Source organism: Hyla sarda, unplaced genomic scaffold, assembly GCF_029499605.1.
Source record: "Hyla sarda isolate aHylSar1 unplaced genomic scaffold, aHylSar1.hap1 scaffold_722, whole genome shotgun sequence".
Classification (NCBI taxonomy): Eukaryota; Metazoa; Chordata; class Amphibia; order Anura; family Hylidae; genus Hyla; species Hyla sarda.
In genome coordinates, this window is record NW_026610743.1 from 49,541 (window position 1) to 70,893 (window position 21,353).

General features: G+C 44.3%; 6 non-coding genes and 2 pseudogenes across 6 annotated transcripts; all 8 read left to right on the top strand.

The window, feature by feature from the left end:
- The first annotated feature begins 1,619 nt into the window (after window positions 1–1,619).
- On the top strand, window positions 1,620–1,832 carry LOC130344529 (U2 spliceosomal RNA; annotated as a pseudogene).
- Window positions 1,833–3,929: 2,097 nt separating this feature from the next.
- On the top strand, window positions 3,930–4,062 carry LOC130344536 (U2 spliceosomal RNA; annotated as a pseudogene).
- A 5,038-nt stretch (window positions 4,063–9,100) lies between these two features.
- Window positions 9,101–9,291, top strand: LOC130344527 (U2 spliceosomal RNA). The gene has a single exon (XR_008883440.1). It is a non-coding gene; the product is annotated as a U2 spliceosomal RNA (small nuclear RNA).
- A 2,101-nt stretch (window positions 9,292–11,392) lies between these two features.
- LOC130344544 (U2 spliceosomal RNA) lies at window positions 11,393–11,583 on the top strand. Its single transcript, XR_008883447.1, has one exon. It is a non-coding gene; the product is annotated as a U2 spliceosomal RNA (small nuclear RNA).
- Window positions 11,584–13,674: 2,091 nt separating this feature from the next.
- Window positions 13,675–13,865, top strand: LOC130344545 (U2 spliceosomal RNA). The gene has a single exon (XR_008883448.1). It is a non-coding gene; the product is annotated as a U2 spliceosomal RNA (small nuclear RNA).
- A 2,088-nt stretch (window positions 13,866–15,953) lies between these two features.
- LOC130344546 (U2 spliceosomal RNA) lies at window positions 15,954–16,144 on the top strand. The gene has a single exon (XR_008883449.1). It is a non-coding gene; the product is annotated as a U2 spliceosomal RNA (small nuclear RNA).
- Window positions 16,145–18,234: 2,090 nt separating this feature from the next.
- LOC130344548 (U2 spliceosomal RNA) lies at window positions 18,235–18,425 on the top strand. The gene has a single exon (XR_008883451.1). It is a non-coding gene; the product is annotated as a U2 spliceosomal RNA (small nuclear RNA).
- Window positions 18,426–20,514: 2,089 nt separating this feature from the next.
- Window positions 20,515–20,705, top strand: LOC130344549 (U2 spliceosomal RNA). The gene has a single exon (XR_008883452.1). It is a non-coding gene; the product is annotated as a U2 spliceosomal RNA (small nuclear RNA).
- Window positions 20,706–21,353: the final 648 nt, after the last annotated feature.

Sequence of the window (21,353 nt, forward strand, 5' to 3'; positions counted from 1 at the left end):
ACTGTACTAGTAAAATTTTAGTAAATGGTTTTAAGACACAGGGCGTGATTTTAAATTCCGGAGTGAAGCAGGGGTGTCCCTTGTCCCCACTACTCTTCATTTGCGCAATAGAGCCTCTTTTATGTACAATACGAAAGGATAAGCAGATCCATGGAGTCCCCCTGCCAGGAGGAGGGGGACTAGAGGCGAAGGTAGTGGGGTACATGGACGATGTTGCGGTGTTTTGCAGGGACACCCCATCGCTTCAGAAGACGCTAAAACAGATTCAATATTTTAATTGTGCCTCCGGTTTTAAAGTCAATTTTAACAAAAGTAACATTTTAAACATAGGCGGAATGCCTTTGTATGATGTGCCCGTCCCTGTGTCTGAGTCGGTGCAGATTTTAGGTGTCTCCTTTGACGAGTCTAATAATGGTTTTAATAGCTGGGACTTGGTGGCTCAAAAAATAAGCAAGAAAATATGTATGTGGAACATGCGAGAACTTACAATGGAAGGGAAGGTTTTAATTACAAAAATGGTGCTTTTACCTATTTTATTGTATTTAAGTCTGGTTTTCCCACCCCCCGAAATGGTTCTAAAGAAAATAACAAAAGCTTGTTTTACTTTCTTTTGGAGTTCTAAGAGCGAAAAATTAAAGAGACAAATTGTGATAAAACCGAACTCCAGGGGCGGTAAGGATTTTCCAGATTTTAAAGCTTTCCTTTTAATAAAGTTTTTTAGCATGTGTTTTACTACTGTTTTTAAAGATAGCTACTGGTCTTATTTTGTTCGTTTTAATACTGGTTATTTTATGCGGAGGAACGGCTGGTTTTCTACAGTTTTAAGTTGCCCTTATTCTTTGAATTTACCCCCTCAATACATGATTTTAGGAAAAATTTTAAACTTATATAATTTTAAAGGTAAAAGTGTTCAGGATCTGTGCAATAGCAAAAAACTACTAAAGGAAATAAAAGAAACCAGTACCGTGACTCCCATCAAAAATTTTAACGAACAGAAGTATATACAGATTTGGAAGATGTTGAGTATTAATTATCTTTTTAATTCACAGAAGGACCTGGCCTGGAGCTGCGCACACGAGTGTCTTCCATGCCGGGCATTCCAGCACCGAAGAGGATTATCCAACTCTGCAACCTGCCCGAGGGAGGGATGCCGACAAGAGGAGACCGTGCACCATCTAATATGGACTTGTTTTTACTCGCAGAAAATATGGACAAAGATACTCCCTCTGGTAAAAAGGATAACTGGACTAAAAGACTTAAATATTGCAGTGGTTTTTTATGGTTGCCTGGAATGCCCAACACGGACTCAAGAGACTATTGCATGGAAGATCATAAACTGTGTGAAGGCAGCTCTGTGGAAGGCCAGGAATATTTTATTGTTCAAGCATGAGGTTTTATCTGTGAAGGACATTTTATCTATCTGTTTTTATGAAATGTACCAGTACTATCTTTTAGACAAGAAGAGATTTCCGCTTTTATCTAGAAAATGGTTTTTAAAAGAATGGAATTCTATCTTGTAAAGCCACCAAGTGCCCATTTTATGTTTTAATATCTTGTAAATATGTTATTTATATGTAACTGTATTTATTGACATATTTAGACAACTTTGTTAACATTATTTAATTTTTAATAAAGTTGCCCCCGTAAGGGTAGTCAAGTTAAAAAAAAAAAAAAAAAAATCTGTTCTTATCAGTTTAATATCTGATACGTCCCCTATCTGGGGACCATATATTAAATGGATTTTTGAGAACGGGGGCCGATTTCGAAGCTTGCTTCCGTCGCCCTATGCATTGACCCGATATGGCAGTATCTTCGGGTACAGTGCACCACCCCCTTACAGGGTTAAAAAGAAAGATTCCTACTTTCATTGCTACCTGCTTGCTGGCTAGCCAGCTAGCCAGCCCTGTGGGCCTTGCTGCTGCTGCAGCCAAAAAACAAAAGGTGGTGCTGCTGCTGCTTCTGCTGCTTCTGCTTCTGCTTGTGTCTGGCCGCTGTTGGAGCGTCCAGGCACAGGACTTCTGCTGCTGCTGACTAAATGGCCTCCTTAATTGGATCATTTGAGTATCCAGCACACCTGTGCAGGTAGGGCATGACATGATAGGCAGCTGCCTTGATAGCGGGTGGGTGCTGAATGTTCCTAATTGACAAAATAAGATTAATGCTTATGAAGAAATATAAAATCTCATCCCTTCCCCAATATCGCGCCACACCCCTACCCCTTAATTCCCTGGTTGAACTTGATGGACATATGTCTTTTTTCGACCGTACTAACTATGTAACTATGTAACATAACATGGGGGGGGGGGGGTCTCCTGGCTGTTCACACAGGTGTGTCATTGCTGTACATTGACCATGCATTGCTTCTGTGGTATTGCAAAGGCAAAGACAAATGCTTCCAGCCATCCATTGCACTAATGGATTGGTCATCAGCTGGCTGTCTATGTCCCGCATCAATATAGACCAAAGTACAGAGGGTTAGGCTATGCTATTGTGCACCTACCTGATGCATCAGAAGGTGCGAGGCCCTTGCTAAATTCTGTGCACAGACTTTGAGATCTATACTTTAGACTGTATCTAAACCTGCTCCAACATGGACTGACATTCTGGCCTACTTTCAGCCGATGCGACTTGTCTGTCGCTGAACAGTCGCTTTTTATGTATTCAGCACCTATGTATAATGTTGTAAAAATGCTCTAGAAGCTAAAGTCGCAGAAATGTCACACATATTTGGCCTGCAACTTTCTGTGCGACAAATTCAGACAGGAAAAATCAGTATAAATCCTTAGAAAATTATCCCCCAGTGTCTCCATCTGCTGGCGGTATTGAATAAGCATTGCTGCACTGATGGGGTATGCATTAGACGAAAAAAAAGAAGAAAAAGAAGAATAATACGCCCAGAAAAGAGGCGAAAAGGAGAAAAACGTAAAAAAACGTGAAAAAAAAGTAAGAGGAAGAGAAGGGAAAAAAAGGTGGAAATGGGTTTAAAAGTGATTTCGGCGGAGAAATATATATATATATATATATATATATATATATATATATATATATACGCGCACACACACACATATATATAAACGTATTCTCCGTTGAGATATTGCAGCCGCTGCTGTGTCCAGGCCCAGGAGCCTTAGCACTGTGCTGTGATGTCACTCAATACCACTGACATCACTAGGTGTAAACAACATCTCTCCTTTGCTGTGTATGTGACTATGGAGCTGTTTGGTGATGTCGTCTATTATGGCCTTCATAGAAGCAACAGGAGATTGTTGCATCCATCTAGAACCCTCAGAACTACAGTGCTATGATGTCACTCACTTCCACAGGCCTTGCAGAGTGTAAACAACAACAACCCAGCTTTGTTGTGTATGTAACCATAGGGATTTGTGATGTCACCTAGAACCTTCACAGCAGCGACAGCTTTATGAGGAGCATCAGCACTGCTCTGCCTGAGCAGAACCATCACCGCCATAGGTTGTCAAATAACCCGGGTTTAACCCACACAAGTAAGTCCAATGGGGTGCAGGCATGTCCTCTATGCTTACAGCTTCCCGTGGGTGTTGGTTTGATACCGTTTGGGGACAGCCAAGGAGGCATCTGCAGGCAACAAAGGTAGGTGTGTGCTTGTGTGTGTGTTTCCTATGCAGATCCTAAGCCCAGTGTCACATGCACGTAGGAGGAGTAAGAAGGGTTCCTGGCAAATCCGGGTTATGGATTGCATTTAAAAAGGCCCCGTGGGAGTGCAATGGGCCCCTGTCTTGCTGCTTAGCAATAATGGTATGGGTTTAGGTTCTGCTGTGTGTACTGGTGGTTGACTGCCCCCCAGCCCAGAGTGTGCATGGAAAATTGTCTGGCAGCCTCCCTGACAGCAAGCAGTGATAGTGCCCATGAAGGGCACCTTGTTGGGCCCGCCCCTTTCACGGTTATCGGTTATCGCTTCTCGGCCTTTTGGCTAAGATCAAGTGTAGTAATACAGGAGATCTGGTCAGAAGGTACTCGGGTACCCCTCTCCTCGGCCTTGTGGGATCGCCCAGGTTTATTGCCTGGGCTTCACCCACTTGTTGCTATTGGGGAGAGGGCCTAGTCCCAGGGTAACGAGTAGCGATCGCCTCTCAAGACCTTCGGGTGGAGAGAGGTTAGAACCATGGATGATGATCCGGATCCAGGTTCTGTGCCGGCATACGCAAGGATCAAAAACACCGTGAGAGTCATTCTCACGGATGATACCAAAAGGGCGGACGATTTGAAATTCGTAGTAGAGGACGTGCTCGGAGGAGTTTTCGGAATACAGAAGGGCGAGATATTGGCAATCCAGGACTACCCGAAGCGTAAAATTTTTGATGTGACGTTCACACAAAATGGCATCCACAGAGATTTTGTTACCAGAGCTGCTGCGAGTAAAGACAAAAAGCTTCAGGGTGTCCGGATTATTGAGCACGTTCTAGACGATATTAAGCTGGTGGTAGTAAAGATGTATTCCCCTTTCGCCAACCTACACGATGTTGAGTTATTTTTACAAGTCTATTTTAGTAAGGTTGAGTGCAGAGGAAAAATCATGAACAGCTGTGGCATCTGGACATCTAAGTGGAGATTTCAGGTTACATGCAAAAAAGATGACAGATTGCCAGGGGGAATACAACTACCACCAGCTCGTTTTAAAATAAATAATATGTGTGGCGACCTCTTTTATCCGGGGATGCCAAGCTACTGCAGGAAGTGTCACAGATATGGACACACAAAAGAAAACTGTGAAAGTACATGCAAAAAATGTGGTAGCACACAGCACGAGACAGAGAAATGCACAAGAGGAGGGAGGTGCAATTTCTGTCAACAATTCGGTCACCTTTTCTCCTCTTGTCCCCACAGACATAGGACGGAGCAGCAGTGGCAACCCTGGAGGCAGCAAGGACAGCAACCGGGACACCAGCCGAGGCAAGCAGAGCCAGTGATTACCCCCCCACAAGAGGTAAGCGGTGAGATGGAGAAGGAGAAAGACCCCCCTCAGGCAAAAGGAGGGGACCCTAAAGAGCAGAGGATGGCCAAAAAACGTGCAAGTGGTGAAAAAACTGGCCCCCAGGAGCATGCTGGGTTAAGAGAGGAGCGGACGGCGGCCGAATCCGCTCCTCAGCAACCTCTGGCTCAGGGTCCCCCTGAGAGCGATGATCCGGGTGGAGAGGTGAAGGTTAAAAGGCGGAGGGGCTCCAGAAGACTCTATTCGGAGGCGGTCCAGGGGGAGCCGATGGAAGTACCTGCGGATGCAGGGAACCCAAGTGACGTTCCTCCACAGGTCCCCATAGGGGATACCCCCCCTCCTCCCTGCCAGGAGGAGGTTTCAGGGGTGACCGTCTCTGAGGTACCAGAGACGGAACTAAGTGAACACCCGACCCCTATGGAGGGGCAAGAGGTGGAAGAACCCAATGAGTCTGGAGCCCTGATTGCCAGGATGCCCGAGAACAACTATGCCTCAATCATGATGGAGGAGGGGGGTCGGCTGAGTGATGGTGCCTCCTCTCCTGCTTCCTCTATGCGTACAGTTGAGTCAGATTTTGGGGGGTATGAGGCTTCGGAGGGGGAATCAGAGGTGTAAGACGTTTTCTTGTACATTCCCATGGCTGAGTTGTCCGGTCTGTCCTTGAACGTGAGAAGTGTGAGCGCCAGAGTAAGAAGGGTTGCCCTATTTAATTACTTGTCGGTTTTTGCTGCTTCCGTCCTTTTCCTGCAGGAATGTGGCATCCCGCACAGATTAAATTATAAAGAATATGAAGATGATTGGGTGCACGGTCCATCAGTCTGGTCTGGATCAAATGAGTCCAGATCAGCAGGGGTCGCCATACTTTTTAAAGGGAACGTTTTAATTGAGAGTTTTAACGAAATTTTACCAGGCAGAATTTTATTGGTCAGCGCTTTTATTAATGGTATTAAATGGCAGTTTTTAAATTTTTATGGTTCTCCTGATAAGAATGAAAGAATAAAAATGTTGGAGATTTTACCCCTTTTTATTAACAATTCTAGTCCTCTTGTTTTATCAGGTGATTTTAATTGTATTTTAAGGGGAGAACGCCGTTTTTCGAACGCAGTGAGTAGGAACTATGATAAGACGTCTTTTATGTTAAAAAACTTGATTTTAGATTTTAATCTCACTGATGTTTTTAAAAAATGTAATTTTAACGTACCAGAGGAAGACGGTGTTACCTGGAGCAATGCAAGCTGTAGCTCCAGGATAGATTTTATTTTTTGTTCTTATCAAGTACTGCCTTTTAACTGTGATCTTTTTACCAATGTTTTTTCTGACCATAAATTATTGTATTTTAAAGTTAAAAGTGATTTTAAAAGGAGAACTGGTAGGAATGCCTGGAAGTTAAACGTGTCCCTTTTAGAAGATCCGCAGGTTTTATCAGATTTTATCACCTTTTACAAGGAATGCAGACGAGTAAAAGACCCCAACACTCCCACCAGTATCTGGTGGGAAAAAATGAAACTAAAAATAAAAGAATTTTTTATCCGTGTTGGGGTTAGGAAAGCTAAAGAAAAACGTGAATTTTATAATATCCTAAATACTCGTCTGCAAACCCTGTACAAATTCAGAGCACATGGGATGGAGGTGGAGAAGGAGGTACATGATCTTAAAAAAGAAATAACTAAGTGCCTGGAGCAGAAAGGAAAAGAAATTATCTTTAGGTCTCGAATACAGCATCTTGAGGAAAACGAGACCTGCTCCAGGTATTTTTTTAAGAAAATACATGAAAATAGAAGGTTAATAGAAAACATTGAAGGAGTGAATGATGTACAGGGTATTTTAAAAAAGGTGCAAGAGTTTTATGCGGATCTTTTTAATGTAAAACACATTGATGAATGTTTTATGAATGACTCGTTAAAGGAGATCACCAATTTTTTAGATCCTGTCTCACAGTCTTTTTTATTGCAGAATATTTCAGAGCAGGAGATTTTAGAGACCGTCAAGAGTTTTAAAACAGGTAAAGTGCCTGGGCCGGATGGTATACCCATTGAATTTTATGTTACTTTTTATGGTATTTTAAAAGAAGATTTGTTCTCCCTTTTTACGGAAGTCTTTAAGTCTAAAATCCTCCCAGGCTCATGGAAGAAGGGTGATGTCTCCCTGCTATTCAAAAAGGGAGACCGGTCGGAACTCAAAAACTGGAGACCAATCACCCTTCTGAACTGCGACTATAAAATAATGGCGAAACTGTGTGCTAACCGCTTAAAGAACGTAATCCATAAAATAATTCATACAAACCAAGTCTGTGGGGTGCCTGGGAGGAGTTTATGGGAGAACCTAAACCTTTTAAAGGATGTAATTAGCGACACCAAATTAAGAAAAGGAAAGCTGGCGGTTTTATCCATAGATTTTGAAAAAGCTTTCGACAGGGTGTCACATTTTTATCTTTTTAAGGTTTTAGAGAAAATGGGTATACCTGATGGCTTTTTATTGTCTCTTAGAGCTTTTTATGATAACTGTACTAGTAAAATTTTAGTAAATGGTTTTAAGACACAGGGCGTGATTTTAAATTCCGGAGTGAAGCAGGGGTGTCCCTTCTCCCCACTACTCTTCATTTGCGCAATAGAGCCTCTTTTATGTACAATACGAAAGGATAAGCAGATCCATGGAGTCCCCCTGCCAGGAGGAGGGGGACTAGAGGCGAAGGTAGTGGGGTACATGGACGATGTTGCGGTGTTTTGCAGGGACACCCCATCGCTTCAGAAGACGCTAAAACAGATTCAATATTTTAATTGTGCCTCCGGTTTTAAAGTCAATTTTAACAAAAGTAACATTTTAAACATAGGCGGAATGCCTTTGTATGATGTGCCCGTCCCTGTGTCTGAGTCGGTGCAGATTTTAGGTGTCTCCTTTGACGAGTCTAATAATGGTTTTAATAGCTGGGACTTGGTGGCTCAAAAAATAAATAAGAAAATATGTATGTGGAACATGCGAGAACTTACAATGGAAGGGAAGGTTTTAATTACAAAAATGGTGCTTTTACCTATTTTATTGTATTTAAGTCTGGTTTTCCCACCCCCCGAAATGGTTCTAAAGAAAATAACAAAAGCTTGTTTTACTTTCTTTTGGAGTTCTAAGAGCGAAAAATTAAAGAGACAAATTGTGATAAAACCGAACTCCAGGGGCGGTAAGGATTTTCCAGATTTTAAAGCTTTCCTTTTAATAAAGTTTTTTAGCATGTGTTTTACTACTGTTTTTAAAGATAGCTACTGGTCTTATTTTGTTCGTTTTAATACTGGTTATTTTATGCGGAGGAACGGCTGGTTTTCTACAGTTTTAAGTTGCCCTTATTCTTTGAATTTACCCCCTCAATACATGATTTTAGGAAAAATTTTAAACTTATATAATTTTAAAGGTAAAAGTGTTCAGGATCTGTGCAATAGCAAAAAACTACTAAAGGAAATAAAAGAAACCAGTACCGTGACTCCCATCAAAAATTTTAACGAACAGAAGTGTATACAGATTTGGAAGATGTTGAGTATTAATTATCTTTTTAATTCACAGAAGGACCTGGCCTGGAGCTGCGCACACGAGTGTCTTCCATGCCGGGCATTCCAGCACCGAAGAGGATTATCCAACTCTGCAACCTGCCCGAGGGAGGGATGCCGACAAGAGGAGACCGTGCACCATCTAATATGGACTTGTTTTTACTCGCAGAAAATATGGACAAAGATACTCCCTCTGGTAAAAAGGATTACTGGACTAAAAGACTTAAATATTGCAGTGGTTTTTTATGGTTGCCTGGAATGCCCAACACGGACTCAAGAGACTATTGCATGGAAGATCATAAACTGTGTGAAGGCAGCTCTGTGGAAGGCCAGGAATATTTTATTGTTCAAGCATGAGGTTTTATCTGTGAAGGACATTTTATCTATCTGTTTTTATGAAATGTACCAGTACTATCTTTTAGACAAGAAGAGATTTCCGCTTTTATCTAGAAAATGGTTTTTAAAAGAATGGAATTCTATCTTGTAAAGCCACCAAGTGCCCATTTTATGTTTTAATATGTTGTAAATATGTTATTTATATGTAACTGTATTTATTGACATATTTGCACAACTTTGTTAACATTATTTAATTTTTAATAAAGTTGCCCCCGTAAGGGTAGTCAAGTTAAAAAAAAATCTGTTCTTATCAGTTTAATATCTGATACGTCCCCTATCTGGGGACCATATATTAAATGGATTTTTGAGAACGGGGGCCGATTTCGAAGCTTGCTTCCGTCGCCCTATGCATTGACCCGATATGGCAGTATCTTCGGGTACAGTGCACCACCCCCTTACAGGGTTAAAAAGAAAGATTCCTACTTTCATTGCTACCTGTTTGCTGGCTAGCCAGCTAGCCAGCCCTGTGGGCCTTGCTGCTGCTGCAGCCAAAAAACAAAAGGTGGTGCTGCTGCTGCTTCTGCTGCTTCTGCTGCTTCTGCTTCTGCTTGTGTCTGGCCGCTGTTGGAGCGTCCAGGCACAGGACTTCTGCTGCTGCTGACGACTAAATGGCCTCCTTAATTGGATCATTTGAGTAGCCAGCACACCTGTGCAGGTAGGGCATGACATGATAGGCAGCTGCCTTGATAGCGGGTGGGTGCTGAATGTTCCTAATTGACAAAATAAGATTAATGCTTATGAAGAAATATAAAATCTCATCCCTTCCCCAATATCGCGCCACACCCCTACCCCTTAATTCCCTGGTTGAACTTGATGGACATATGTCTTTTTTCGACCGTACTAACTATGTAACTATGTAACATAACATGGGGGGGGGGGGGGTCTCCTGGCTGTTCACACAGGTGTGTCATTGCTGTACATTGACCATGCATTGCTTCTGTGGTATTGCAAAGGCAAAGACAAATGCTTCCAGCCATCCATTGCACTAATGGATTGGTCATCAGCTGGCTGTCTATGTCCCGCATCAATATAGACCAAAGTACAGAGGGTTAGGCTATGCTATTGTGCACCTACCTGATGCATCAGAAGGTGCGAGGCCCTTGCTAAATTCTGTGCACAGACTTTGAGATCTATACTTTAGACTGTATCTAAACCTGCTCCAACATGGACTGACATTCTGGCCTACTTTCAGCCGATGCGACTTGTCTGTCGCTGAACAGTCGCTTTTTATGTATTCAGCACCTATGTATAATGTTGTAAAAATGCTCTAGAAGCTAAAGTCGCAGAAATGTCACACATATTTGGCCTGCAACTTTCTGTGCGACAAATTCAGACAGGAAAAATCAGTATAAATCCTTAGAAAATTATCCCCCAGTGTCTCCATCTGCTGGCGGTATTGAATAAGCATTGCTGCACTGATGGGGTATGCATTAGACGAAAAAAAAGAAGAAAAAGAAGAATAATACGCCCAGAAAAGAGGCGAAAAGGAGAAAAACGTAAAAAAACGTGAAAAAAAAGTAAGAGGAAGAGAAGGGAAAAAAAGGTGGAAATGGGTTTAAAAGTGATTTCGGCGGAGAAATATATATATATATATATATATATATATATATATATATATATACGCGCACACACACACATATATATAAACGTATTCTCCGTTGAGATATTGCAGCCGCTGCTGTGTCCAGGCCCAGGAGCCTTAGCACTGTGCTGTGATGTCACTCAATACCACTGACATCACTAGGTGTAAACAACATCTCTCCTTTGCTGTGTATGTGACTATGGAGCTGTTTGGTGATGTCGTCTATTATGGCCTTCATAGAAGCAACAGGAGATTGTTGCATCCATCTAGAACCCTCAGAACTACAGTGCTATGATGTCACTCACTTCCACAGGCCTTGCAGAGTGTAAACAACAACAACCCAGCTTTGTTGTGTATGTAACCATAGGGATTTGTGATGTCACCTAGAACCTTCACAGCAGCGACAGCTTTATGAGGAGCATCAGCACTGCTCTGCCTGAGCAGAACCATCACCGCCATAGGTTGTCAAATAACCCGGGTTTAACCCACACAGGTAAGTCCAATGGGGTGCAGGCATGTCCTCTATGCTTACAGCTTCCCGTGGGTGTTGGTTTGATACCGTTTGGGGACAGCCAAGGAGGCATCTGCAGGCAACAAAGGTAGGTGTGTGCTTGTGTGTGTGTTTCCTATGCAGATCCTAAGCCCAGTGTCACATGCAAGTAGGAGGAGTAAGAAGGGTTCCTGGCAAATCCGGGTTATGGATTGCATTTAAAAAGGCCCCGTGGGAGTGCAATGGGCCCCTGTCTTGCTGCTTAGCAATAATGGTATGGGTTTAGGTTCTGCTGTGTGTACTGGTGGTTGACTGCCCCCCAGCCCAGAGTGTGCATGGAAAATTGTCTGGCAGCCTCCCTGACAGCAAGCAGTGATAGTGCCCATGAAGGGCACCTTGTTGGGCCCGCCCCTTTCACGGTTATCGCTTCTCGGCCTTTTGGCTAAGATCAAGTGTAGTATCTGTTCTTATCAGTTTAATATCTGATACGTCCCCTATCTGGGGACCATATATTAAATGGATTTTTGAGAACGGGGGCCGATTTCGAAGCTTGCTTCCGTCGCCCTATGCATTGACCCGATATGGCAGTATCTTCGGGTACAGTGCACCACCCCCTTACAGGGTTAAAAAGAAAGATTCCTACTTTCATTGCTACCTGCTTGCTGGCTAGCCAGCTAGCCAGCCCTGTGGGCCTTGCTGCTGCTGCAGCCAAAAAACAAAAGGTGGTGCTGCTGCTGCTTCTGCTGCTTCTGCTTCTGCTTGTGTCTGGCCGCTGTTGGAGCGTCCAGGCACAGGACTTCTGCTGCTGCTGACTAAATGGCCTCCTTAATTGGATCATTTGAGTATCCAGCACACCTGTGCAGGTAGGGCATGACATGATAGGCAGCTGCCTTGATAGCGGGTGGGTGCTGAATGTTCCTAATTGACAAAATAAGATTAATGCTTATGAAGAAATATAAAATCTCATCCCTTCCCCAATATCGCGCCACACCCCTACCCCTTAATTCCCTGGTTGAACTTGATGGACATATGTCTTTTTTCGACCGTACTAACTATGTAACTATGTAACATAACATGGGGGGGGGGGGGGGGGGTCTCCTGGCTGTTCACACAGGTGTGTCATTGCTGTACATTGACCATGCATTGCTTCTGTGGTATTGCAAAGGCAAAGACAAATGCTTCCAGCCATCCATTGCACTAATGGATTGGTCATCAGCTGGCTGTCTATGTCCCGCATCAATATAGACCAAAGTACAGAGGGTTAGGCTATGCTATTGTGCACCTACCTGATGCATCAGAAGGTGCGAGGCCCTTGCTAAATTCTGTGCACAGACTTTGAGATCTATACTTTAGACTGTATCTAAACCTGCTCCAACATGGACTGACATTCTGGCCTACTTTCAGCCGATGCGACTTGTCTGTCGCTGAACAGTCGCTTTTTATGTATTCAGCACCTATGTATAATGTTGTAAAAATGCTCTAGAAGCTAAAGTCGCAGAAATGTCACACATATTTGGCCTGCAACTTTCTGTGCGACAAATTCAGACAGGAAAAATCAGTATAAATCCTTAGAAAATTATCCCCCAGTGTCTCCATCTGCTGGCGGTATTGAATAAGCATTGCTGCACTGATGGGGTATGCATTAGACGAAAAAAAAGAAGAAAAAGAAGAATAATACGCCCAGAAAAGAGGCGAAAAGGAGAAAAACGTAAAAAAACGTGAAAAAAAAGTAAGAGGAAGAGAAGGGAAAAAAAGGTGGAAATGGGTTTAAAAGTGATTTCGGCGGAGAAATATATATATATATATATATATATATATATATATATATATACGCGCACACACACACATATATATAAACGTATTCTCCGTTGAGATATTGCAGCCGCTGCTGTGTCCAGGCCCAGGAGCCTTAGCACTGTGCTGTGATGTCACTCAATACCACTGACATCACTAGGTGTAAACAACATCTCTCCTTTGCTGTGTATGTGACTATGGAGCTGTTTGGTGATGTCGTCTATTATGGCCTTCATAGAAGCAACAGGAGATTGTTGCATCCATCTAGAACCCTCAGAACTACAGTGCTATGATGTCACTCACTTCCACAGGCCTTGCAGAGTGTAAACAACAACAACCCAGCTTTGTTGTGTATGTAACCATAGGGATTTGTGATGTCACCTAGAACCTTCACAGCAGCGACAGCTTTATGAGGAGCATCAGCACTGCTCTGCCTGAGCAGAACCATCACCGCCATAGGTTGTCAAATAACCCGGGTTTAACCCACACAGGTAAGTCCAATGGGGTGCAGGCATGTCCTCTATGCTTACAGCTTCCCGTGGGTGTTGGTTTGATACCGTTTGGGGACAGCCAAGGAGGCATCTGCAGGCAACAAAGGTAGGTGTGTGCTTGTGTGTGTGTTTCCTATGCAGATCCTAAGCCCAGTGTCACATGCAAGTAGGAGGAGTAAGAAGGGTTCCTGGCAAATCCGGGTTATGGATTGCATTTAAAAAGGCCCCGTGGGAGTGCAATGGGCCCCTGTCTTGCTGCTTAGCAATAATGGTATGGGTTTAGGTTCTGCTGTGTGTACTGGTGGTTGACTGCCCCCCAGCCCAGAGTGTGCATGGAAAATTGTCTGGCAGCCTCCCTGACAGCAAGCAGTGATAGTGCCCATGAAGGGCACCTTGTTGGGCCCGCCCCTTTCACGGTTATCGCTTCTCGGCCTTTTGGCTAAGATCAAGTGTAGTATCTGTTCTTATCAGTTTAATATCTGATACGTCCCCTATCTGGGGACCATATATTAAATGGATTTTTGAGAACGGGGGCCGATTTCGAAGCTTGCTTCCGTCGCCCTATGCATTGACCCGATATGGCAGTATCTTCGGGTACAGTGCACCACCCCCTTACAGGGTTAAAAAGAAAGATTCCTACTTTCATTGCTACCTGCTTGCTGGCTAGCCAGCTAGCCAGCCCTGTGGGCCTTGCTGCTGCTGCAGCCAAAAAACAAAAGGTGGTGCTGCTGCTGCTTCTGCTGCTTCTGCTTCTGCTTGTGTCTGGCCGCTGTTGGAGCGTCCAGGCACAGGACTTCTGCTGCTGCTGACTAAATGGCCTCCTTAATTGGATCATTTGAGTATCCAGCACACCTGTGCAGGTAGGGCATGACATGATAGGCAGCTGCCTTGATAGCGGGTGGGTGCTGAATGTTCCTAATTGACAAAATAAGATTAATGCTTATGAAGAAATATAAAATCTCATCCCTTCCCCAATATCGCGCCACACCCCTACCCCTTAATTCCCTGGTTGAACTTGATGGACATATGTCTTTTTTCGACCGTACTAACTATGTAACTATGTAACATAACATGGGGGGGGGGGGGGGGGTCTCCTGGCTGTTCACACAGGTGTGTCATTGCTGTACATTGACCATGCATTGCTTCTGTGGTATTGCAAAGGCAAAGACAAATGCTTCCAGCCATCCATTGCACTAATGGATTGGTCATCAGCTGGCTGTCTATGTCCCGCATCAATATAGACCAAAGTACAGAGGGTTAGGCTATGCTATTGTGCACCTACCTGATGCATCAGAAGGTGCGAGGCCCTTGCTAAATTCTGTGCACAGACTTTGAGATCTATACTTTAGACTGTATCTAAACCTGCTCCAACATGGACTGACATTCTGGCCTACTTTCAGCCGATGCGACTTGTCTGTCGCTGAACAGTCGCTTTTTATGTATTCAGCACCTATGTATAATGTTGTAAAAATGCTCTAGAAGCTAAAGTCGCAGAAATGTCACACATATTTGGCCTGCAACTTTCTGTGCGACAAATTCAGACAGGAAAAATCAGTATAAATCCTTAGAAAATTATCCCCCAGTGTCTCCATCTGCTGGCGGTATTGAATAAGCATTGCTGCACTGATGGGGTATGCATTAGACGAAAAAAAAGAAGAAAAAGAAGAATAATACGCCCAGAAAAGAGGCGAAAAGGAGAAAAACGTAAAAAAACGTGAAAAAAAAGTAAGAGGAAGAGAAGGGAAAAAAAGGTGGAAATGGGTTTAAAAGTGATTTCGGCGGAGAAATATATATATATATATATATATATATATATATATATATACGCGCACACACACACATATATATAAACGTATTCTCCGTTGAGATATTGCAGCCGCTGCTGTGTCCAGGCCCAGGAGCCTTAGCACTGTGCTGTGATGTCACTCAATACCACTGACATCACTAGGTGTAAACAACATCTCTCCTTTGCTGTGTATGTGACTATGGAGCTGTTTGGTGATGTCGTCTATTATGGCCTTCATAGAAGCAACAGGAGATTGTTGCATCCATCTAGAACCCTCAGAACTACAGTGCTATGATGTCACTCACTTCCACAGGCCTTGCAGAGTGTAAACAACAACAACCCAGCTTTGTTGTGTATGTAACCATAGGGATTTGTGATGTCACCTAGAACCTTCACAGCAGCGACAGCTTTATGAGGAGCATCAGCACTGCTCTGCCTGAGCAGAACCATCACCGCCATAGGTTGTCAAATAACCCGGGTTTAACCCACACAGGTAAGTCCAATGGGGTGCAGGCATGTCCTCTATGCTTACAGCTTCCCGTGGGTGTTGGTTTGATACCGTTTGGGGACAGCCAAGGAGGCATCTGCAGGCAACAAAGGTAGGTGTGTGCTTGTGTGTGTGTTTCCTATGCAGATCCTAAGCCCAGTGTCACATGCAAGTAGGAGGAGTAAGAAGGGTTCCTGGCAAATCCGGGTTATGGATTGCATTTAAAAAGGCCCCGTGGGAGTGCAATGGGCCCCTGTCTTGCTGCTTAGCAATAATGGTATGGGTTTAGGTTCTGCTGTGTGTACTGGTGGTTGACTGCCCCCCAGCCCAGAGTGTGCATGGAAAATTGTCTGGCAGCCTCCCTGACAGCAAGCAGTGATAGTGCCCATGAAGGGCACCTTGTTGGGCCCGCCCCTTTCACGGTTATCGCTTCTCGGCCTTTTGGCTAAGATCAAGTGTAGTATCTGTTCTTATCAGTTTAATATCTGATACGTCCCCTATCTGGGGACCATATATTAAATGGATTTTTGAGAACGGGGGCCGATTTCGAAGCTTGCTTCCGTCGCCCTATGCATTGACCCGATATGGCAGTATCTTCGGGTACAGTGCACCACCCCCTTACAGGGTTAAAAAGAAAGATTCCTACTTTCATTGCTACCTGCTTGCTGGCTAGCCAGCTAGCCAGCCCTGTGGGCCTTGCTGCTGCTGCAGCCAAAAAACAAAAGGTGGTGCTGCTGCTGCTTCTGCTGCTTCTGCTTCTGCTTGTGTCTGGCCGCTGTTGGAGCGTCCAGGCACAGGACTTCTGCTGCTGCTGACTAAATGGCCTCCTTAATTGGATCATTTGAGTATCCAGCACACCTGTGCAGGTAGGGCATGACATGATAGGCAGCTGCCTTGATAGCGGGTGGGTGCTGAATGTTCCTAATTGACAAAATAAGATTAATGCTTATGAAGAAATATAAAATCTCATCCAATATCGCGCCACACCCCTACCCCTTAATTCCCTGGTTGAACTTGATGGACATATGTCTTTTTTCGACCGTACTAACTATGTAACTATGTAACATAACATGGGGGGGGGGGGGGGGGGTCTCCTGGCTGTTCACACAGGTGTGTCATTGCTGTACATTGACCATGCATTGCTTCTGTGGTATTGCAAAGGCAAAGACAAATGCTTCCAGCCATCCATTGCACTAATGGATTGGTCATCAGCTGGCTGTCTATGTCCCGCATCAATATAGACCAAAGTACAGAGGGTTAGGCTATGCTATTGTGCACCTACCTGATGCATCAGAAGGTGCGAGGCCCTTGCTAAATTCTGTGCACAGACTTTGAGATCTATACTTTAGACTGTATCTAAACCTGCTCCAACATGGACTGACATTCTGGCCTACTTTCAGCCGATGCGACTTGTCTGTCGCTGAACAGTCGCTTTTTATGTATTCAGCACCTATGTATAATGTTGTAAAAATGCTCTAGAAGCTAAAGTCGCAGAAATGTCACACATATTTGGCCTGCAACTTTCTGTGCGACAAATTCAGACAGGAAAAATCAGTATAAATCCTTAGAAAATTATCCCCCAGTGTCTCCATCTGCTGGCGGTATTGAATAAGCATTGCTGCACTGATGGGGTATGCATTAGACGAAAAAAAAGAAGAAAAAGAAGAATAATACGCCCAGAAAAGAGGCGAAAAGGAGAAAAACGTAAAAAAACGTGAAAAAAAAGTAAGAGGAAGAGAAGGGAAAAAAAGGTGGAAATGGGTTTAAAAGTGATTTCGGCGGAGAAATATATATATATATATATATATATATATATATATATATATATATATACGCGCACACACACACATATATATAAACGTATTCTCCGTTGAGATATTGCAGCCGCTGCTGTGTCCAGGCCCAGGAGCCTTAGCACTGTGCTGTGATGTCACTCAATACCACTGACATCACTAGGTGTAAACAACATCTCTCCTTTGCTGTGTATGTGACTATGGAGCTGTTTGGTGATGTCGTCTATTATGGCCTTCATAGAAGCAACAGGAGATTGTTGCATCCATCTAGAACCCTCAGAACTACAGTGCTATGATGTCACTCACTTCCACAGGCCTTGCAGAGTGTAAACAACAACAACCCAGCTTTGTTGTGTATGTAACCATAGGGATTTGTGATGTCACCTAGAACCTTCACAGCAGCGACAGCTTTATGAGGAGCATCAGCACTGCTCTGCCTGAGCAGAACCATCACCGCCATAGGTTGTCAAATAACCCGGGTTTAACCCACACAGGTAAGTCCAATGGGGTGCAGGCATGTCCTCTATGCTTACAGCTTCCCGTGGGTGTTGGTTTGATACCGTTTGGGGACAGCCAAGGAGGCATCTGCAGGCAACAAAGGTAGGTGTGTGCTTGTGTGTGTGTTTCCTATGCAGATCCTAAGCCCAGTGTCACATGCAAGTAGGAGGAGTAAGACAGGTTCCTGGCAAATCCGGGTTATGGATTGCATTTAAAAAGGCCCCGTGGGAGTGCAATGGGCCCCTGTCTTGCTGCTTAGCAATAATGGTATGGGTTTAGGTTCTGCTGTGTGTACTGGTGGTTGACTGCCCCCCAGCCCAGAGTGTGCATGGAAAATTGTCTGGCAGCCTCCCTGACAGCAAGCAGTGATAGTGCCCATGAAGGGCACCTTGTTGGGCCCGCCCCTTTCACGGTTATCGCTTCTCGGCCTTTTGGCTAAGATCAAGTGTAGTATCTGTTCTTATCAGTTTAATATCTGATACGTCCCCTATCTGGGGACCATATATTAAATGGATTTTTGAGAACGGGGGCCGATTTCGAAGCTTGCTTCCGTCGCCCTATGCATTGACCCGATATGGCAGTATCTTCGGGTACAGTGCACCACCCCCTTACAGGGTTAAAAAGAAAGATTCCTACTTTCATTGCTACCTGCTTGCTGGCTAGCCAGCTAGCCAGCCCTGTGGGCCTTGCTGCTGCTGCAGCCAAAAAACAAAAGGTGGTGCTGCTGCTGCTTCTGCTGCTTCTGCTTCTGCTTGTGTCTGGCTGCTGTTGGAGCGTCCAGGCACAGGACTTCTGCTGCTGCTGACTAAATGGCCTCCTTAATTGGATCATTTGAGTAGCCAGCACACCTTTGCAGGTAGGGCATGACATGATAGGCAGCTGCCTTGATAGCGGGTGGGTGCTGAATGTTCCTAATTGACAAAATAAGATTAATGCTTATGAAGAAATATAAAATCTCATCCCTTCCCCAATATCGCGCCACACCCCTACCCCTTAATTCCCTGGTTGAACTTGATGGACATATGTCTTTTTTCGACCGTACTAACTATGTAACTATGTAACATAACATGGGGGGGGGGGGGGTCTCCTGGCTGTTCACACAGGTGTGTCATTGCTGTACATTGACCATGCATTGCTTCTGTGGTATTGCAAAGGCAAAGACAAATGCTTCCAGCCATCCATTGCACTAATGGATTGGTCATCAGCTGGCTGTCTATGTCCCGCATCAATATAGACCAAAGTACAGAGGGTTAGGCTATGCTATTGTGCACCTACCTGATGCATCAGAAGGTGCGAGGCCCTTGCTAAATTCTGTGCACAGACTTTGAGATCTATACTTTAGACTGTATCTAAACCTGCTCCAACATGGACTGACATTCTGGCCTACTTTCAGCCGATGCGACTTGTCTGTCGCTGAACAGTCGCTTTTTATGTATTCAGCACCTATGTATAATGTTGTAAAAATGCTCTAGAAGCTAAAGTCGCAGAAATGTCACACATATTTGGCCTGCAACTTTCTGTGCGACAAATTCAGACAGGAAAAATCAGTATAAATCCTTAGAAAATTATCCCCCAGTGTCTCCATCTGCTGGCGGTATTGAATAAGCATTGCTGCACTGATGGGGTATGCATTAGACGAAAAAAAAGAAGAAAAAGAAGAATAATACGCCCAGAAAAGAGGCGAAAAGGAGAAAAACGTAAAAAAACGTGAAAAAAAAGTAAGAGGAAGAGAAGGGAAAAAAAGGTGGAAATGGGTTTAAAAGTGATTTCGGCGGAGAAATATATATATATATATATATATATATATATATATATATATATACGCGCACACACACACATATATATAAACGTATTCTCCGTTGAGATATTGCAGCCGCTGCTGTGTCCAGGCCCAGGAGCCTTAGCACTGTGCTGTGATGTCACTCAATACCACTGACATCACTAGGTGTAAACAACATCTCTCCTTTGCTGTGTATGTGACTATGGAGCTGTTTGGTGATGTCGTCTATTATGGCCTTCATAGAAGCAACAGGAGATTGTTGCATCCATCTAGAACCCTCAGAACTACAGTGCTATGATGTCACTCACTTCCACAGGCCTTGCAGAGTGTAAACAACAACAACCCAGCTTTGTTGTGTATGTAACCATAGGGATTTGTGATGTCACCTAGAACCTTCACAGCAGCGACAGCTTTATGAGGAGCATCAGCACTGCTCTGCCTGAGCAGAACCATCACCGCCATAGGTTGTCAAATAACCCGGGTTTAACCCACACAGGTAAGTCCAATGGGGTGCAGGCATGTCCTCTATGCTTACAGCTTCCCGTGGGTGTTGGTTTGATACCGTTTGGGGACAGCCAAGGAGGCATCTGCAGGCAACAAAGGTAGGTGTGTGCTTGTGTGTGTGTTTCCTATGCAGATCCTAAGCCCAGTGTCACATGCAAGTAGGAGGAGTAAGAAGGGTTCCTGGAAAATCCGGGTTATGGATTGCATTTAAAAAGGCCCCGTGGGAGTGCAATGGGCCCCTGTCTTGCTGCTTAGCAATAATGGTATGGGTTTAGGTTCTGCTGTGTGTACTGGTGGTTGACTGCCCCCCAGCCCAGAGTGTGCATGGAAAATTGTCTGGCAGCCTCCCTGACAGCAAGCAGTGATAGTGCCCATGAAGGGCACCTTGTTGGGCCCGCCCCTTTCACGGTTATCGCTTCTCGGCCTTTTGGCTAAGATCAAGTGTAGTATCTGTTCTTATCAGTTTAATATCTGATACGTCCCCTATCTGGGGACCATATATTAAATGGATTTTTGAGAACGGGGGCCGATTTCGAAGCTTGCTTCCGTCGCCCTATGCATTGACCCGATATGGCAGTATCTTCGGGTACAGTGCACCACCCCCTTACAGGGTTAAAAAGAAAGATTCCTACTTTCATTGCTACCTGCTTGCTGGCTAGCCAGCTAGCCAGCCCTGTGGGCCTTGCTGCTGCTGCAGCCAAAAAACAAAAGGTGGTGCTGCTGCTGCTTCTGCTGCTTCTGCTTCTGCTTGTGTCTGGCCGCTGTTGGAGCGTCCAGGCACAGGACTTCTGCTGCTGCTGACTAAATGGCCTCCTTAATTGGATCATTTGAGTAGCCAGCACACCTGTGCAGGTAGGGCATGACATGATAGGCAGCTGCCTTGATAGCGGGTGGGTGCTGAATGTTCCTAATTGACAAAATAAGATTAATGCTTATGAAGAAATATAAAATCTCATCCCTTCCCCAATATCGCGCCACACCCCTACCCCTTAATTCCCTGGTTGAACTTGATGGACATATGTCTTTTTTCGACCGTACTAACTATGTAACTATGTAACATAACATGGGGGGGGGGTCTCCTGGCTGTTCACACAGGTGTGTCATTGCTGTACATTGACCATGCATTGCTTCTGTGGTATTGCAAAGGCAAAGACAAATGCTTCCAGCCATCCATTGCACTAATGGATTGGTCATCAGCTGGCTGTCTATGTCCCGCATCAATATAGACCAAAGTACAGAGGGTTAGGCTA